Raw genomic sequence first — 14,704 nt, 5'->3', positions numbered from 1 at the left:
TTTCTACAAGTAGGAGGATTCAAGTCCATTGATAGTGGAGCAATAGAAACTGTTGTTGTGGAGAAGAAATCAGTATTCACTAGGCGAGGTATTGAAAAAACATCCAGATCTCTAAGTCAGCTGAGGAGACCTGGACTTCAGTGTATGGGGATCATAACTTTGCAGCTGGTTTCTTTAATTAAAATAGGTTGCTAGTATAAGTAAACACTCTGATGTTTAACATGTTCCTTTCTTTTGTATAGTCATTGCATTGCTGCCAAAAAGCTGGAACATTCTTATTAAACACAATTATAGGAGCTTATGGTATAGGAAAACCAGTTGAATAGGAATTCCTTCTTAACCCAATCATATATGTATCAAATAACAATCTTTCCCCATACCATAAACATTAATTCTACTAAATAAGAAAAGCTAAAATATGCAAATTGAGGACAAGATAGAATGAGATAAGGGGAGGAGCCTTGAATTCAATAGCTAACCAAAGAAAGAGATTCTGTTCATTGATTTCACTTCATTCATTGAGCAAAGATTTATAAAGTTCCTATTACATGCAAATATGGGGGGGGGTAAAATATAAATAAGCCATAGTCTCCATCTTCTTATAGTTTACAATCTAATTAAGAAGATAAGATGTGTTACACACAGAATTAGAACACTGGATAGAATGTGAAAGTGTAATAGGGAGTACAAAGGATTATGAAAATTCAGAGGGAAGAGAAAACTGCTGGAATGAACAAAAAGGTTTCTGACAGAGTTGAAGTTGAACTGTCTTTATTAATTCATGTGAGTTGTAAGGGAAGGGGAAATTGGATCTAGACCTGTGACTTCATTAAGGAAACTTTCTCTATCAATGCCCATACTGCTGTAACTCTTAAAGAAATGACTAGGAAAGCATTGGGAGTGTTAGCAATTTGCCCAGTCACATAACTAATATGGATCAGAGGTGAGGCTTCTAGTCCAAGTTCTCCTAATTCCAAGGATCCTCAAGGACTATTGACTAATTAGTAAGCATTAAAAAAAAAAAAAAAAAAAAAAAGAATACACAGAGGAATTGGACTAGGAAAACCAAAATTCATATCTCTATCATCACCTATTCTTTACAAGATTTTGGATAAGTTGAAAAGATTGACATGAACTGATGCTGAGCAAAACAAGCATAAGCAGGAAAACATTGTATACAGCAAGAGCAAGATTGTGTAATGATCAAATATGACAGACTTCATTGTTCTCAGTGCTTCAGAGATCCAAGGCAATCCCAATAAACTTGGATGGAAAATACCATCCACATCCAGAGAGAACTATGGAGATTGAATGTAAATCAACAAATGCTTTGTTCAATTCCCCTTTTTTGTTTTATTCCCCCTCTCTTGTTTTTTTTTTTCTTTTGTTCTGATTTTTCTCTCTCAAGATGATTCATAAACATGTAAAAATGAATGTACCTCTGTAACCAAAAAAATAATGTTTTATACATGTAACTGGGGAAACATTTTTTAAATTAAATTAAATTAAATTAAATTAAATTAAATTAAGAAAAGCAAAAGACTTTAACAAGTCACTTACCATCTTTCTTTTTCAATTTCTTTATCTATTGAATGAAGACTTAGACTGGTGACCTTCAGGTTTCTGTCTAGGCTCTAAATCTATAATTTTATGAAACTATGCATCAGTCCAAAGTGTTAGCCAACTAATTCAAAGAAGAAAAGGTGAGCAAGCCAAAAGATAATACAAAACCACATGATAGGAGTCAAGGCAAAAGTGATAGCATTATCTAAAGGCCAAAACCAGAGACTCAATAATCTATGAGATAGCAGGTTGGAAGATCTTCCAGGTAGGGTTGGTAAAACAAGGTATTTGGAGATCATGGATTAGGGGAGATGCAAACACATCAGGGACAGAAGAACAATAGGGAGACAAGTAAACGAATGGTGCTTTGGATACTGAGAAATTTGCTTCATCAGTTAATTAATAAGCATTTATTAAGCACTTACTATGTATCAGACACTGTGCTAGCCTCTGGGGATCCACAGAAAGGCAAAAGACAGTCCCTGTGCTCAAGGAGCTCACATTCTCCTGGGATGATATGAAAATAAACCATGTATATCTAAGAGATATATTATTATTGTGGTTATTCAGTCATTTTCAGCCATGTCTGATTCTTCATGACCCCATTTGGGAATTTCTTGACAAAGATGCTGGAGTGATTTGCCATTTCCTTTTCCAGCTTATTTTACAGATGTGGAAACTGAGGCAAACATGGATAAGTGACTTGCCCAGAGTCACACAGCTAGTATCTCAGGCTAGATTGAAATCAAGAAGATAAGTTTTCCTGATTCTAAGCCCAGCTCTCTATCCACTGCTTATAACATATCATGGATGTGTGTATTTATGTATTTATAGCTAGATAAGCATATGCTATATATACATGCATCATACATAAAACCATTTCATCAGGAAGAAACTAGAGAAAAGGGAAGCAGAAGACTAGGAAAGTCCTCACATAAAAGACCAACCTCTCCCTAGACAGCAGCAACTGAGTGGTGTGTGGCTAGAACACTCAGTTGAGTGCAAGACCATGCAGCTTAGGGGTTAGGACATACTGGCAGAACATGAACCACATCTGAATCCCTGACATATAGTAATTATATGATACATGAAAATCACTCTTTGTGCATTCATTTCAGTTTGCCAAATGCTGATCATTAGTAACTGTTTCTTCCCTAGTCCTACTGATGATTGATCTGAACTAACCCATCCCCTAGGTTTTAATAGAAGCCCCCTCAAAGATACCCCATTCAAATTCGGGTTATGTCTCTAGGAAAGCAACCAACCTCAGGTTCAAGGCACTCTATGGGGCTGCATTCCTAACTAATACAATAGCTCATGAGGCTCTATCACTGTGCTTACCTTTAATCATAAACAATGATAACAATTAGCTGGAATGTCTGGAGGCAGGAAGACTCACCTTCTGGAGCTCAAATCTGGGTTCTCACTAGCTGTGTGAGCCTCAGAAAGTCACTTAACTCTATTTGTACCACTTTTCTCATATGTAAAATAAACTGGAGAAGGAAATGGCAAACCAATCCAGTATCTTTGCCAAGAAAACCCTAAACTAGGTTACCAAAAATCCAACATAATTGAAAATCACTAAACAATGGGGATAGAGCATTAGGCCATGAGTCAGGAAGACAAGTTTGAATGCTGAGTCATATATTTACTGTGTGATCTTGGACAAGTCACTTTTTTTCAACTATAAAATGGGAGTAATAACAGCATCTACTTCACAGGCTCATATGAAGTAATAACCATCATGTACTTGTCAAACCTTAAAGCATGATATCAGTTTGGGTTATTAGTATTCATCCTTTACAGAGAGATGGGGAGTCTGACAATTGGATCAGAGGGCTCTGGCAACATACACTACAAATAGAACTTCAGAAGTTTCTTAATCCAAGAATGGGAATCCCTTCTAGCTTGACATTGAGCTTTCTTCCCCATTATAAAGTCCAATAATTTTAAATGGGACATAAATCCCTGCTGTCTGGAGAGTTGGGGGTGGACATGCAGTGGGAGGGGAACACGGGTGAGGGGAGTTTTAAGGGCCAGCTGCATTTAACTAATTGACAAACAAATCCCAAACAATGATTCCCACTAATGCCAAAGTTGTGGTAGACTTTAATAAGTTCATTGGACTTTATTCTTGTTATTGTGCTTTACTCTTTAATTCTCTGAAGTTCACTGATTGGGTCTCTGGGTAAGGCAACTGAAATCTCTAATCTTTGGGTTCTCTTACAGAAACTTAGGAGGTAGAAAGAGCCAGAGATTTTATAACCTCAGAGAAGGAACTAGCTGCTTTATTCTTATCTCTGCAAGTACAGGGAGAGGTAGGAAGGGGAAAGAAACTTTGCTGGTAAAGAATTAGTAGCAAAATTTCCAAAGCAGGGTTCCAAGATGGGTACAAAAAGATACCAGAGAATAATACTGAGGCAAGAAGTTCAGGGACTACCACCAGTGACTATTTCCTGGAGACTTCAAGGACTATGGAAATTAGTAGAATCCAGCTGAGCCTCTTTGGAGTTTTACTTTGTAAGCCAACCCAAAAAGACTTGCCACGAGGATCTTTTAAAATATGTGGATCTTTCTGGTTCCCAAAGCCATTGTTAGTCCCTAAATGTGTTTAGAGTTAATAGGAAAAAAAAGGTTACCAATGAAATAATTAAGGAAACATCTTCTATAACAATTCTCACCTGGTCTTCTTAGCAGACTAATGAGGTAAATTATTACAATTACCAGCTCTGGAGTCAGATGACCAAGGTTCAGTCCCTGTCTTCACTTCTTACTCCCTATATGACCTTACACAGGTCATACATCTCATATCCTCAATTTCCTCCTCAGTAAAACAAAGAGAAGGAGGTGGATTGGCTATGATTCCTACTGTGTAGATCAGAAATTTCCAAATCAATCAAAATGGCTGCATTGAACATCTATTTTGAAGTCAAACTGTGGGCTAGAGAAATGTGCATCAAGAGGGCAAAAAAGGGATCAAGAAAGCCCATAAGTAAGCAGAAAACAGATGTGACCTTCTCAAATATAGCAATTAACTGTTGGAGAAGGCAAAGAAAAGGGGGCAAATAGAGGCAGGAACTGAGTGGTGAAGGCCCTTAGAAGTGAGGACAAGAAATTTAAATTGGATTCGGAAGGCAATGGAGAAGCAGTGAAGGGAATAATTCAATCAACCTAATATAACAATGGCATAATAAACACACTATAATGTCAATGTGGTGAAGGAAGGGTAGGGCAGGGAGAAAAGAGACTTAAATTGCGTGGTATAGTAACTGTGGTATAGTAAATATGTGGTAAGGTCTCAAGTGATGCTCCTGTTTTACGCAGAACCTATTACGGGACATTCTTTCATTTGCTCTATAGCATTCTCTCTGCCATAGAATTTAGCACTTAATCATTCTCTTTGTTATTATTTGTTAATTATTCCCTGCATGTTAGTCTTGTCTCTGGGGTAAGTAAGGTTCTCAAGAACATGGACTATGCTTCATCTTGCATATCACCACAGTATATCACCCAATCCATTTAAACAGGTTCCTATTGTTTCCTACAAACTTCCATTCAGTCCCCCCAGACTGGGGCCTTCCACTATACCTATCCTGAGGACTTTCAGACTCCTTGAGGTAAGTGGGTCAGACTTGTTATAATTCAGCTTGGGAAAAGATGTTTTCCTGTATCCTTAGTAAAAAAGAAATGTATGCTCTTTTACTAAAAGGGAAGAATTGGAACCAAACATAGTCATACCACAACACTCAAGGCAACTGGGAATATTTTTAAGTAAATGGAGGAACTGAGTTATAGACTTGATAAGACAAGTGATTGCCCATTTAGCCTACCTTGGAATTGTATCTCTAGAACCAGTTTTCCTTTTGCTGGAAAATGTGTTAAGGATTGGTTTGCCTGCCAGTGGAGTAGACAGCAGTCTACATGGAATGATTTAGGAGCTGAGGGAATTGTGAGAATTGAGTGAACTATACTGACTCCATCTTATGACTCAATTCTGGATAGTTCAATTCCCTTTCTATTCAATTACGGGTCTAGTCCAATTCCTGTCTTGTGAGAAAACTTTATTCAATTATGGAAGTTGTGAGAAAACTTTATCTGGCTTCTGTGTCTGGGGAAATTGAACCACCTCTACCTTTTGCTTAGAGACTCTTAACTAAGGACTAGGTTATGCTGACCAAAACTCCAGTCAGATCCTAAGATTGCCTCAAGGAATTTCCTCAAGTAACCCATATGTATCTAAAAAGTGGCTCCATATTGGTCAATAAGCTACTACTTCTTTGTTTCTTTGATTAAATATAAATACTTGTGAGGAGTAGGATACTGTTTTTCTGTTTTCAGGGAATTATACTTGTTCACTCTCCTTCTGCTTTGGAAAGTCTCTAATCTTTCCTCCAATTAGAAATCAGATTACCTAATCTTGTATACTGGTTTCTATTCTGTTGTTTTATTTTAAGGCTTAAAAATCTGTCTCCCCCTATATTCAGGGTCCAGTGACAAGCTGAGGAGGTCTGGTCCCCCTGGACTGGCATACATTGGTTTAATAAAATGATATGCTCAGGAGTTCAAACCTTTGTTTCCTCAGGCATTTCAGATATCATCCGGCACAGTGGACTGAAAGCTTCTCTTCTATGGCTTTCCATGTCCTTACCTATACTTTTCTCAATAGACTATTACAATGTACAGAATTCTACCACTGGAGTTTTATTCTTTTGGATTAAGTTGGTTGCTGCCTTTATTGAAAAGCAAACACAGTTGGAGGGAAGGGAGGGTCAGTAATAGACTAATCCATTTAAATTGGGAATTAGTTCATCAAATAATTGTCACCAGGACAAATAGGGAATTGGTCCCTGAGGGAATTAGAAAAGGCAGTAAATTTTAATGTTGGCTAAGGAGAAAGAAAAATTCTGAAACAATGGATCTGTCCATGGAGAGGGGTGGGTTATTAGGACTCTACTGGGCAGCCAGGGATCAGCAGGAGGGCACTGTGTATCCATGCTCTGTGAAAAGAGAAGATACCAAAAGAAAATGGGAGGAAAAGTGTATGTAGCATCCAATGAAATCCTGTTGAGAGACATGGAGGCAGATGCTGATTGATCTCATAAATATTATATGACACACAGGTATATAATAATGAGGTCAGCTCAAAGGCTGTGTAGACCTTCAGTTTGATAGTCAATCTAATACCTCCCCTCTCCCACACTTTCTTTTGGAGTTGGAAGGGATCTGAAGTCTGACCTACTCCAGTTTGGCTCATTTGTTATAATGATCATGATGGTGATATCACTAGGGTTTTGAGTCCTTTGGTTAGCCCTCAAGTTGGTTTAGCCAGCTGCCAAAAAGATTTACTGAATGTGTTTTCTGTGCATGCTATAGCTTCTTGGAGCACAGATGAGAGTTAGATGAATCAAGTAGACAACAAAATGGAAATCAGACTAGTAAAGGGCTTGGCAGTCTTCACACCAGGGCTACTAGTCTTTCCTGACCAATAAGGACAAGATAACAGACATTGAGGTCTTTTCTTGAACTGAACTGCCAAGTATTCCAACCTTACTGAAGAGAGCACAATTCCATTGAACTGGACACATTGTTCAAATACCAAATGTATGCTGGCCAAAAAACTTATTTTATGAAGAACTCACACAGGGTAAGTGCTCACAAGGTGGTCAGAAAAAGTGATATAAGGACATTCCCAATCTTTCTCTTCAAGAATCAATTGTATGACATGGGAGACACTGGAACACCCAGCATGATGTGCCCTCCTCAGAGAAGGTACTGTGCTCTCTGAGCAGAACTAAATTAGGCTAAAAGAAATGTGAGATGTGCAAAATTAGAGAGTCCATTCTAAATGTTCATAAGGACTCTTTGTGTCCAACTTGTGGCCCAGCATTTTGAGCTCATATTAATCTGATCAGCCATAGTTGGACACACTGTAACTCAACTCTAACAGAGTGATATCATTTTAATCCTCTTCAAGAAGGAAGGACAAGAACCAACTGACATCAAAAACCTTTAGCAAACATCAAATCATCTTAAACATTCCACTAAATGCTAAGATTCTGATAAGGCAAAATATAGCTGAAAGAAACTTTTGACTGAGATTCCAAAAAACTGAGTTTGGGTCATTACACTGTTCAGAATTAGCTGAGATAACATGGGTAGATAACTTCATTTTTGTAAGCATTTGTTTCTGTTAAATGGGGATAATTATAATATCTATGCAACCAATCTCACAGAATCACCATGGACAAAGTGCTTTGCAAATTGTAAAAGACAATAGAAATTTAGGTTATTATGATTGCAAATAGTAAATTAAATGAAAAGAATCTCTGGCCTGACACTAGGACATCAAAAGAGGTCTGAATCAAACAATAATGATATGTTTCCTGTGTGGATCATCTGCCTTCATTCAATGGCTAAAATTCTACTGGCCTCTCCAATTATTCACATGTCATGGTGAGGTAATAGAAAAAAATCCTTGCTACCTACTTTACATCATTGATTGGTTAAATTTAAATCTCTTGGACTTTATGATCTCATTAAATGATGTATAGGATCTAACCATCATCCCCACAATGGAAGAAGATGCTGCATCAGTGCTACCATCTTGAATACTAATTATATCCTCCTTCTATAACATAGAACAAAGCACTGGATTAAGAGAGAGAGCAGGGACATCTTTAGTCCTCATCGCCACTTCCTCCAGAATGTCCCTTTGTCACTGTTACTGTAATTATTTTGAAGTTCACTCCATCCACATTTCCTATATATTCCAACCCCTTTTCTATCTCTATGATAGCTATGTCCAACTCTTTCTCTTCACCCATAAGACTTTTACCTAGATCATGTCCTTATATCCTTTGGAAAAGACAATTCCAACAGTCTCCCAATTGGACTCCCTGATCCTGATTTCTTTCTTCTTTGATCTATCCAACATATAATTTCCAAATTGATATTCCTAAAACACAGATCTTATCAAATCACCCCTCTACTCAAAAATCTCCCATGCTCCCTAATTCCTCCATGATAAAATACAAATCCCCCTGTCTGGCATTTAAAGTACTACAAAAGATGGTTTTCATATACCTTTCCAGTATCATTTCATATTACTTCCTTTTACATACTCTTTATTTCAGTCAATCTGTTTGCTATTTCCCATGTACGACATTATACTTCCCATTTCTGCATCTTTACCTAAGTAGTTTCCTATGTCTGAAAAGTACTGCCTCCTCATTACTTAAAGAATTACTCAAACTATGTACAAAGGGCTGTTAAAATATGTATGCCCTTTAATCCAGTAGTGTTTTTACTGGGTCTATATCCCAAACAGATCATAGAAAAGGTCTCATTTTGCAAAAATCCTTGTAGCATTCCTTTTTGTAGTAGCAAGGAACTAGAAACTGGGTGGATTTCTATCAATTTGGCAATAATCTTCATCCAGAGAGAGGACTATGGGGACTGAAGTTGGATCACAACATAGTATTTTCACCTTTTTTGTTGTTATTATTGTTGTTTGTTTACTTGGGGTTTTTTTCTGTTGCCTTTTTTTTTTTCATTTTCAATCTGATTTTTCTTGTATAGCATGATGTTTGTAAATATGTTTAGAAGAATCATACATACCTATATTGGATTACTTTCTGTCTAGGGGAGAAAGAAGAGGAAAAGGGATTGGAAAAACTGGAACACAAGGTTTTGCAAAGGTGAATGTTGAAAACTATCTTTACATGTATTTTGAAAAATAAAAAGCAATTATAAAAAAAAAAAAAGATTTCCTCCCTTCCTTCAAAGCATAGCCTAGGTATATTATCCTATTTTCTGTTTCCTAATTTTTGTTAGCATTATCTTCCTCTTGAAATTATCTTTATTGCTTTGCATATACTTTGTGGTTATAAATTTACAAATATTATATATGTCCCATCTTTAAAAGGTATGCTTCTTGAAAGTCATTACACATTTTATTTTTTGCCTTGGTAACTAGGTGATAAATAAATGGTGATTTGAGTTAAATGGTCTCTAAGGGTTTAATTTAAAATAAGTTAATGTAGCAATATGTTCTTTTCTTTTGGAACTTGATATTAGAATATAAACTAGAAATAGAACTATGAGGATACAATGACAAAATGCTATAAGAACTTTTTCTGCTTTCATATCCTACTTCTCAAATCATAGTGCTTTTGAGTGTCTAATAGCTACATTTAGTCAACTCATATACTCAATGGAATATGTCCTAATCCCAGCCTGGAGCCCTGGGTTAAGATCAATGAACTAATAAGCATTTATTAGACAATTAGAAAGCCTAGAAAACCACAATTAGGCCCTCCAAAATTATCAGCAATGGTTCTCAAAGCTGAAGAAAGAAATCAAGGGCCAAGGGAATTCCAAGTGAGGGGGAGTTCAGCGCTTCCATAAGCTACAAAAAGACTTTCTATGAATTGTGAGTATATGCATGAGATCATTACTATTATGGAAATTGACAATCCACAACTAGCTTCTAGTAGTCTTCTTCCCTGGCAGAGTATCCCCATTACAAACTCTTCCAAGTTTCCCCACAGTACTGCCCTGATCTTTAAAAATAGGAAAGATGCCCATCAGAAGGTCCAATCCAGTTTTATGATTTCATCTCTTTTCTACCCACACTCCTTCTGGCTCCTCTCTTCATTACTTATTTCATGTTCAGTGCCTGCTCCTGACTCCAACTTTCCTTTCTTGTCCCTTGGAATTCTACCCCAGCAATGGAGACTAGAAGCCTTCCTACACCGCCTTCAATGGGATTTCAATTACCCCCTTGAAAATGATACTTACTTAACTCTCTTGTTTTAGTCCTTCATTCTTCATCCTATGTGGGACAGCTCCTTCTTTCAGACTGGAATCTCCTCCGGGTATGATTTTCCCCCCAGTACAGTTTCCCTTGCCATGTTCATTTGTGGCACTATGTTAATGCTGAAGGATAATCAAATGTTCTCCAGCTGAAATACAGTGAGTCAGTAAGAAGTATCCTTCTTATTGTGTGATTAAACAAGACACAAAATATTACATGTTGTCATAATAAAGCGAGGTCAGTGGTAATCTAGATTAATGTGGATGTTACTGGTTTGTCTATGTCCAGAATGGATGGGAAATCTGGCATTGTCCTTGGGCAATAAGAAGAAAAAAGAAGTCAGAAAACTTCTGAAGCTAATGTTTTTTGATCTTTACACCATAAAACCCCAAGGTCCATTTCCCACTACTGTGGACTAGGAAGAAGGTAGAATGATTCAGAACACATGGAGCACTTGGGGAAGAGAACATGAAGTGCTAAAAACTCAACTCTGATAAATACAAAACTTGTGTCCTGCCAACAGAAAAATACAGATTTTCCAAGATACAAATTTCATGGATAAATTCAGGGATTCAAAGGGACATTTGATCAGTTGGCAACTGTATTCAACTAGTTCTGAGTCCAAATTTTTTTTTCTCAAATCTTCACATCCAAACTCCCCCATCCTTTGCTATCCACTGGTGTCAAATTCAGCCTTTAGATTCTTTTATATGCTCTTTATTTGTAAGGTCTGAATAGTAAGGAAAAACAGAAACTAATACTGGCTCTTCTTTCTCCTCTCTCTCATCAGTGAAAACATTGTCTGACTTCTTTGTGCCAGTCAATTCGATACTATAAAAACAACAACATTTATTAAGCAGCTGCTCTGTGAAGGCATCATGCTAAGTATTGGTGATAGAATAGAAAATGACATGATCTTTTATATCAATAAGCTTAGAGTCTACTCTAAGCTCTAGCAGAGGCTGACATGTACAAAAACATGCATAACATAAGATAGGGAAAGGGGAGAGACTGACAAAGTGTTCTTAAAAATGTGTGAATGAGAATCGATCATTTTCATCTAGAGGCACCAAGAAAGATCTCACACACACACAAAAAAAAATTATAACACCTGAACTGACTTTTGATTGGAAAGAGAAAAGTTTTGAAAAGTGAAGATAAAGAGAGCGTAAATTCCAGGCAAAGGATGTGGGGTCTTAGCAACTGCCCAGAGGTAAGAATAAATATATCAGATTCCAGGAACCATTAATAATCCATTTTGGCTGGATTGTAAAATGAATCAGAGGCAACAGTTCTAGATAGGTAGGTTGGACCCAAAATAGGGAAAATGCCTATTTTATCATGTAAGCAATAGACAAGACACTAAACAGTTTTTAGTGTGGAAGTAAAATGATGACACTTATGTCTTAGGAACATCATTCTGCATTTTTGGCAATTGCATGAAAATGAAAGAGAGAAACAGAGAGATGGTAGACTAGTTGACAATATATTTTTATACTCAAAGTAAGACATAATGGATACTTATGATATTATGATTGTAGTATGAGTAGAGAGAAGATGATGGGACAAGAAAATCTGTTAAGAAGAATTGACAATAAATACTTGGCTATGATACTACAATGCCATCAGGAATATTGAAAGGTAAGAGGAAAAGACAACTTCAGTTTTTTGAACTTGAGTACCATAGACAGAAAAAATGGAAGTTAGCTAAGGGGGTAGATACTCTGAAAAATAGTTCTGAATCATAAGGGAAAAGAAGTCTAAGAAGTATATGACATAAAATAAGAAGAAAAAGGAAAAGAGGAAAAAGGAAGAAAGAGAAAAAATTTACTAATTGCATTAAAACAATCAGATCTGAAATCCTATAAAATAATAAGATATCATCCTACTTTAATCCTTAGATATAAGTAGGGATTATTTTATTCATTATCTTTGTAACCATAGCATATTACTTGGTATATAGCAAGAATTTAATAATTTGTTGATTTATTAATTGCTTAATGCTATGAAGAATGAATTGGGGGAGACAAGAGAATAAATTAGGAGTCTATTGTAATAGTCAAGCAAAATGTGAACCCAGTTCTATTGAAGAGAAAATATATGCCAGGGCACTAGAATTGTTATCTTAATTATTATGTATAAAGCTCTCAAATACACTCTCAAATTGGTTGCCCAGGTTCAAACAATTGCTGTCTCAAAGACACTACCTAAAGTGCCTCTGAATAGTCTTATCATCACTCACTCAGCAGCAACAGAAAACTGCATTCCCTTCCCCAATTCCCAAGTATAGCATAATGTCCAGAAATAAGGAAAAATGAAGATCAGCATACTCTTCTTCCTTTGTATGTCTTCCTATGGGTCAGATTATTAGGAAAGACACATAGAAACATACTCATGTCAGAAAAATTTTCCTAACACCTCAAATAGTATAGCCATTGGAGTCCCATCTGAATCTAAATCACCTCCACTCTGAACCATGTCTGTCAAAGGTTTCACACTAGTGAGCAGTTTAGCAACTACTGGAAGCAGAAAACATACTTCCTCTTCTTCACACCATACACACCACCATCACTACTTCCATAATGGCAGCAAAATGTTGCTCAACTATGGTTTGTTTTAATAGTTTTTCCAAATCTTCCTTCTGAGTGAGCATCCTACCAACATTTGCTATTTTCCCTGACCATGGTGCTGACATAAACTCTACCATTTACTTTGTGATCTTAAGCAAGTCACTTATCTTCTCTGAACCAGAATTTATTAATGTGCAAAATGAAACTAACAATACTGCTACTTTTTAAAAAGATTGTTGTGATGAGTAGTTTGAAGAATAAACATAAAACATAGTACAATCTTACAATGCTATTTAAATGTTACTCTTACTGATAATACCCCTTGTGATGAATCATTGATATATAATTGATAAAGATTTTAGAAGTTATTTAATTCAATTCAGGCCCTTTATTTTCCAGATGCAGAAATCAATACCCAGAGATTTTAGGGGACATATCTTAGGTTTCTTAGGTAGTGAGAGACAGAGCTGAGACCTGCCATGGACTCTTATTCCAATAGTCTTTTATTTACCTTTATTATATGCTTAATGTCTCTATGACCATGTCTTTGGAATTGGGATCATTAACATTCATGAGGATAATGATGATGGTAATGATGATGGTAGTGATTGCTATAATTACCATTAAAAGTCATCAATATTATCATCATCCTGATTATTATAATTCAGTCAAAGTTTTTGTATTTATTCATCTTTTTTGAGGCAATTGGGATTAAATGATTTGCCCAGAGTGACACACTCAATAAATGTTGTGTCTAAAGCCATATTTGAACTCAGGTCCTCCTGACTCAAGGGACAGTACTCTATCGACTAAGGTATATTGATGCCTCTTCAAAGCTTTTGTAGACTCATGTCATAGTGTTAGAACTGGAAAAAATCATGGAGATCATTAATTACAAATTCCTAATTATAAATGTGAGAAAATTGAAACACAAAAAGGTTAACAGTGATTTGACCACATAATTAATAAGTATTTATGATGAAATTTGAATACATATTTTCCAATTCCTAGTAAAGTTCCCATGCAGTCAGGTACCTTGTAATATAATTTTGTTAGGGTAAAGATCTCCTAGTTCTATAGCAAATATCTGAGATAGGAAAGACTGGTATTATCCCTCCCAGCTGGTATTCACATCATTTTAATGGAGCTTACTAACTACAAATAAATTACTAAATAATTAAATTTATAGGATAATATATGTGATAATAAAAGTAATTAGCATATATACACACACATAGATGTAAACACAAAAACATGCCTAAGATTCCCAGAGTATTTAATGTATATTGCCTTGATTGATGTTCATAGCAACTCCATGAAGCAGAAACTACAAATATCATTATCATTATTTTACATATAAAGAAACTGAGACTCTTATCCATAAATATCTATCTGGTATTTATCAGAAGTGAGAAATGAATCAAGGTCTCTCATGATTTGGATTCTTTTGGGGGAAAATAAGAGGATTGGAATTAATTATAATTAGGGGACTTTCTCAGGGTCACATATTCCAGGGATAAGACTCTATCCACTGTACCACCTAGCTGCCCTCATGATTTGCACTCTTTCCATTTCTCCATATTACCTCTCTCATCAAGGGAGCCTTCATATTAGGAGCCTGTTTAAGTTCCCCTGTCTATCTGATGGAGCCATCCAAAAACACATTCTAGAAAATCAAAACCAACAAATTGGCATAATCCATTCTAAAAGACTATCTTTTGGTTGTCACAGAAGCATAAATAGTCCCTAATTCGTT

At 36.1% G+C, this 14,704-nt stretch overlaps 1 protein-coding gene across 1 annotated transcript in view; it reads right to left on the bottom strand.

The window, feature by feature from the left end:
• The window catches only part of PAPPA2 (pappalysin 2), a 559,101-nt gene extending 548,662 nt beyond the window's left edge, over positions 1 to 10,439 (bottom strand). The window contains exon 1 of the mRNA XM_074308442.1: positions 10,363 to 10,439. The gene's annotated coding sequence lies outside the window, so the exon portion shown is untranslated. The remainder of the gene's footprint in view (positions 1 to 10,362) is intronic.
• Positions 10,440 to 14,704: the final 4,265 nt, after the last annotated feature.

This window comes from Sminthopsis crassicaudata, chromosome 4 (assembly GCF_048593235.1).
Source record: "Sminthopsis crassicaudata isolate SCR6 chromosome 4, ASM4859323v1, whole genome shotgun sequence".
Classification (NCBI taxonomy): Eukaryota; Metazoa; Chordata; class Mammalia; order Dasyuromorphia; family Dasyuridae; genus Sminthopsis; species Sminthopsis crassicaudata.
Note: the sequence above shows the minus strand (reverse complement) of the source record. Positions and strands in the feature narration are given on the sequence as shown.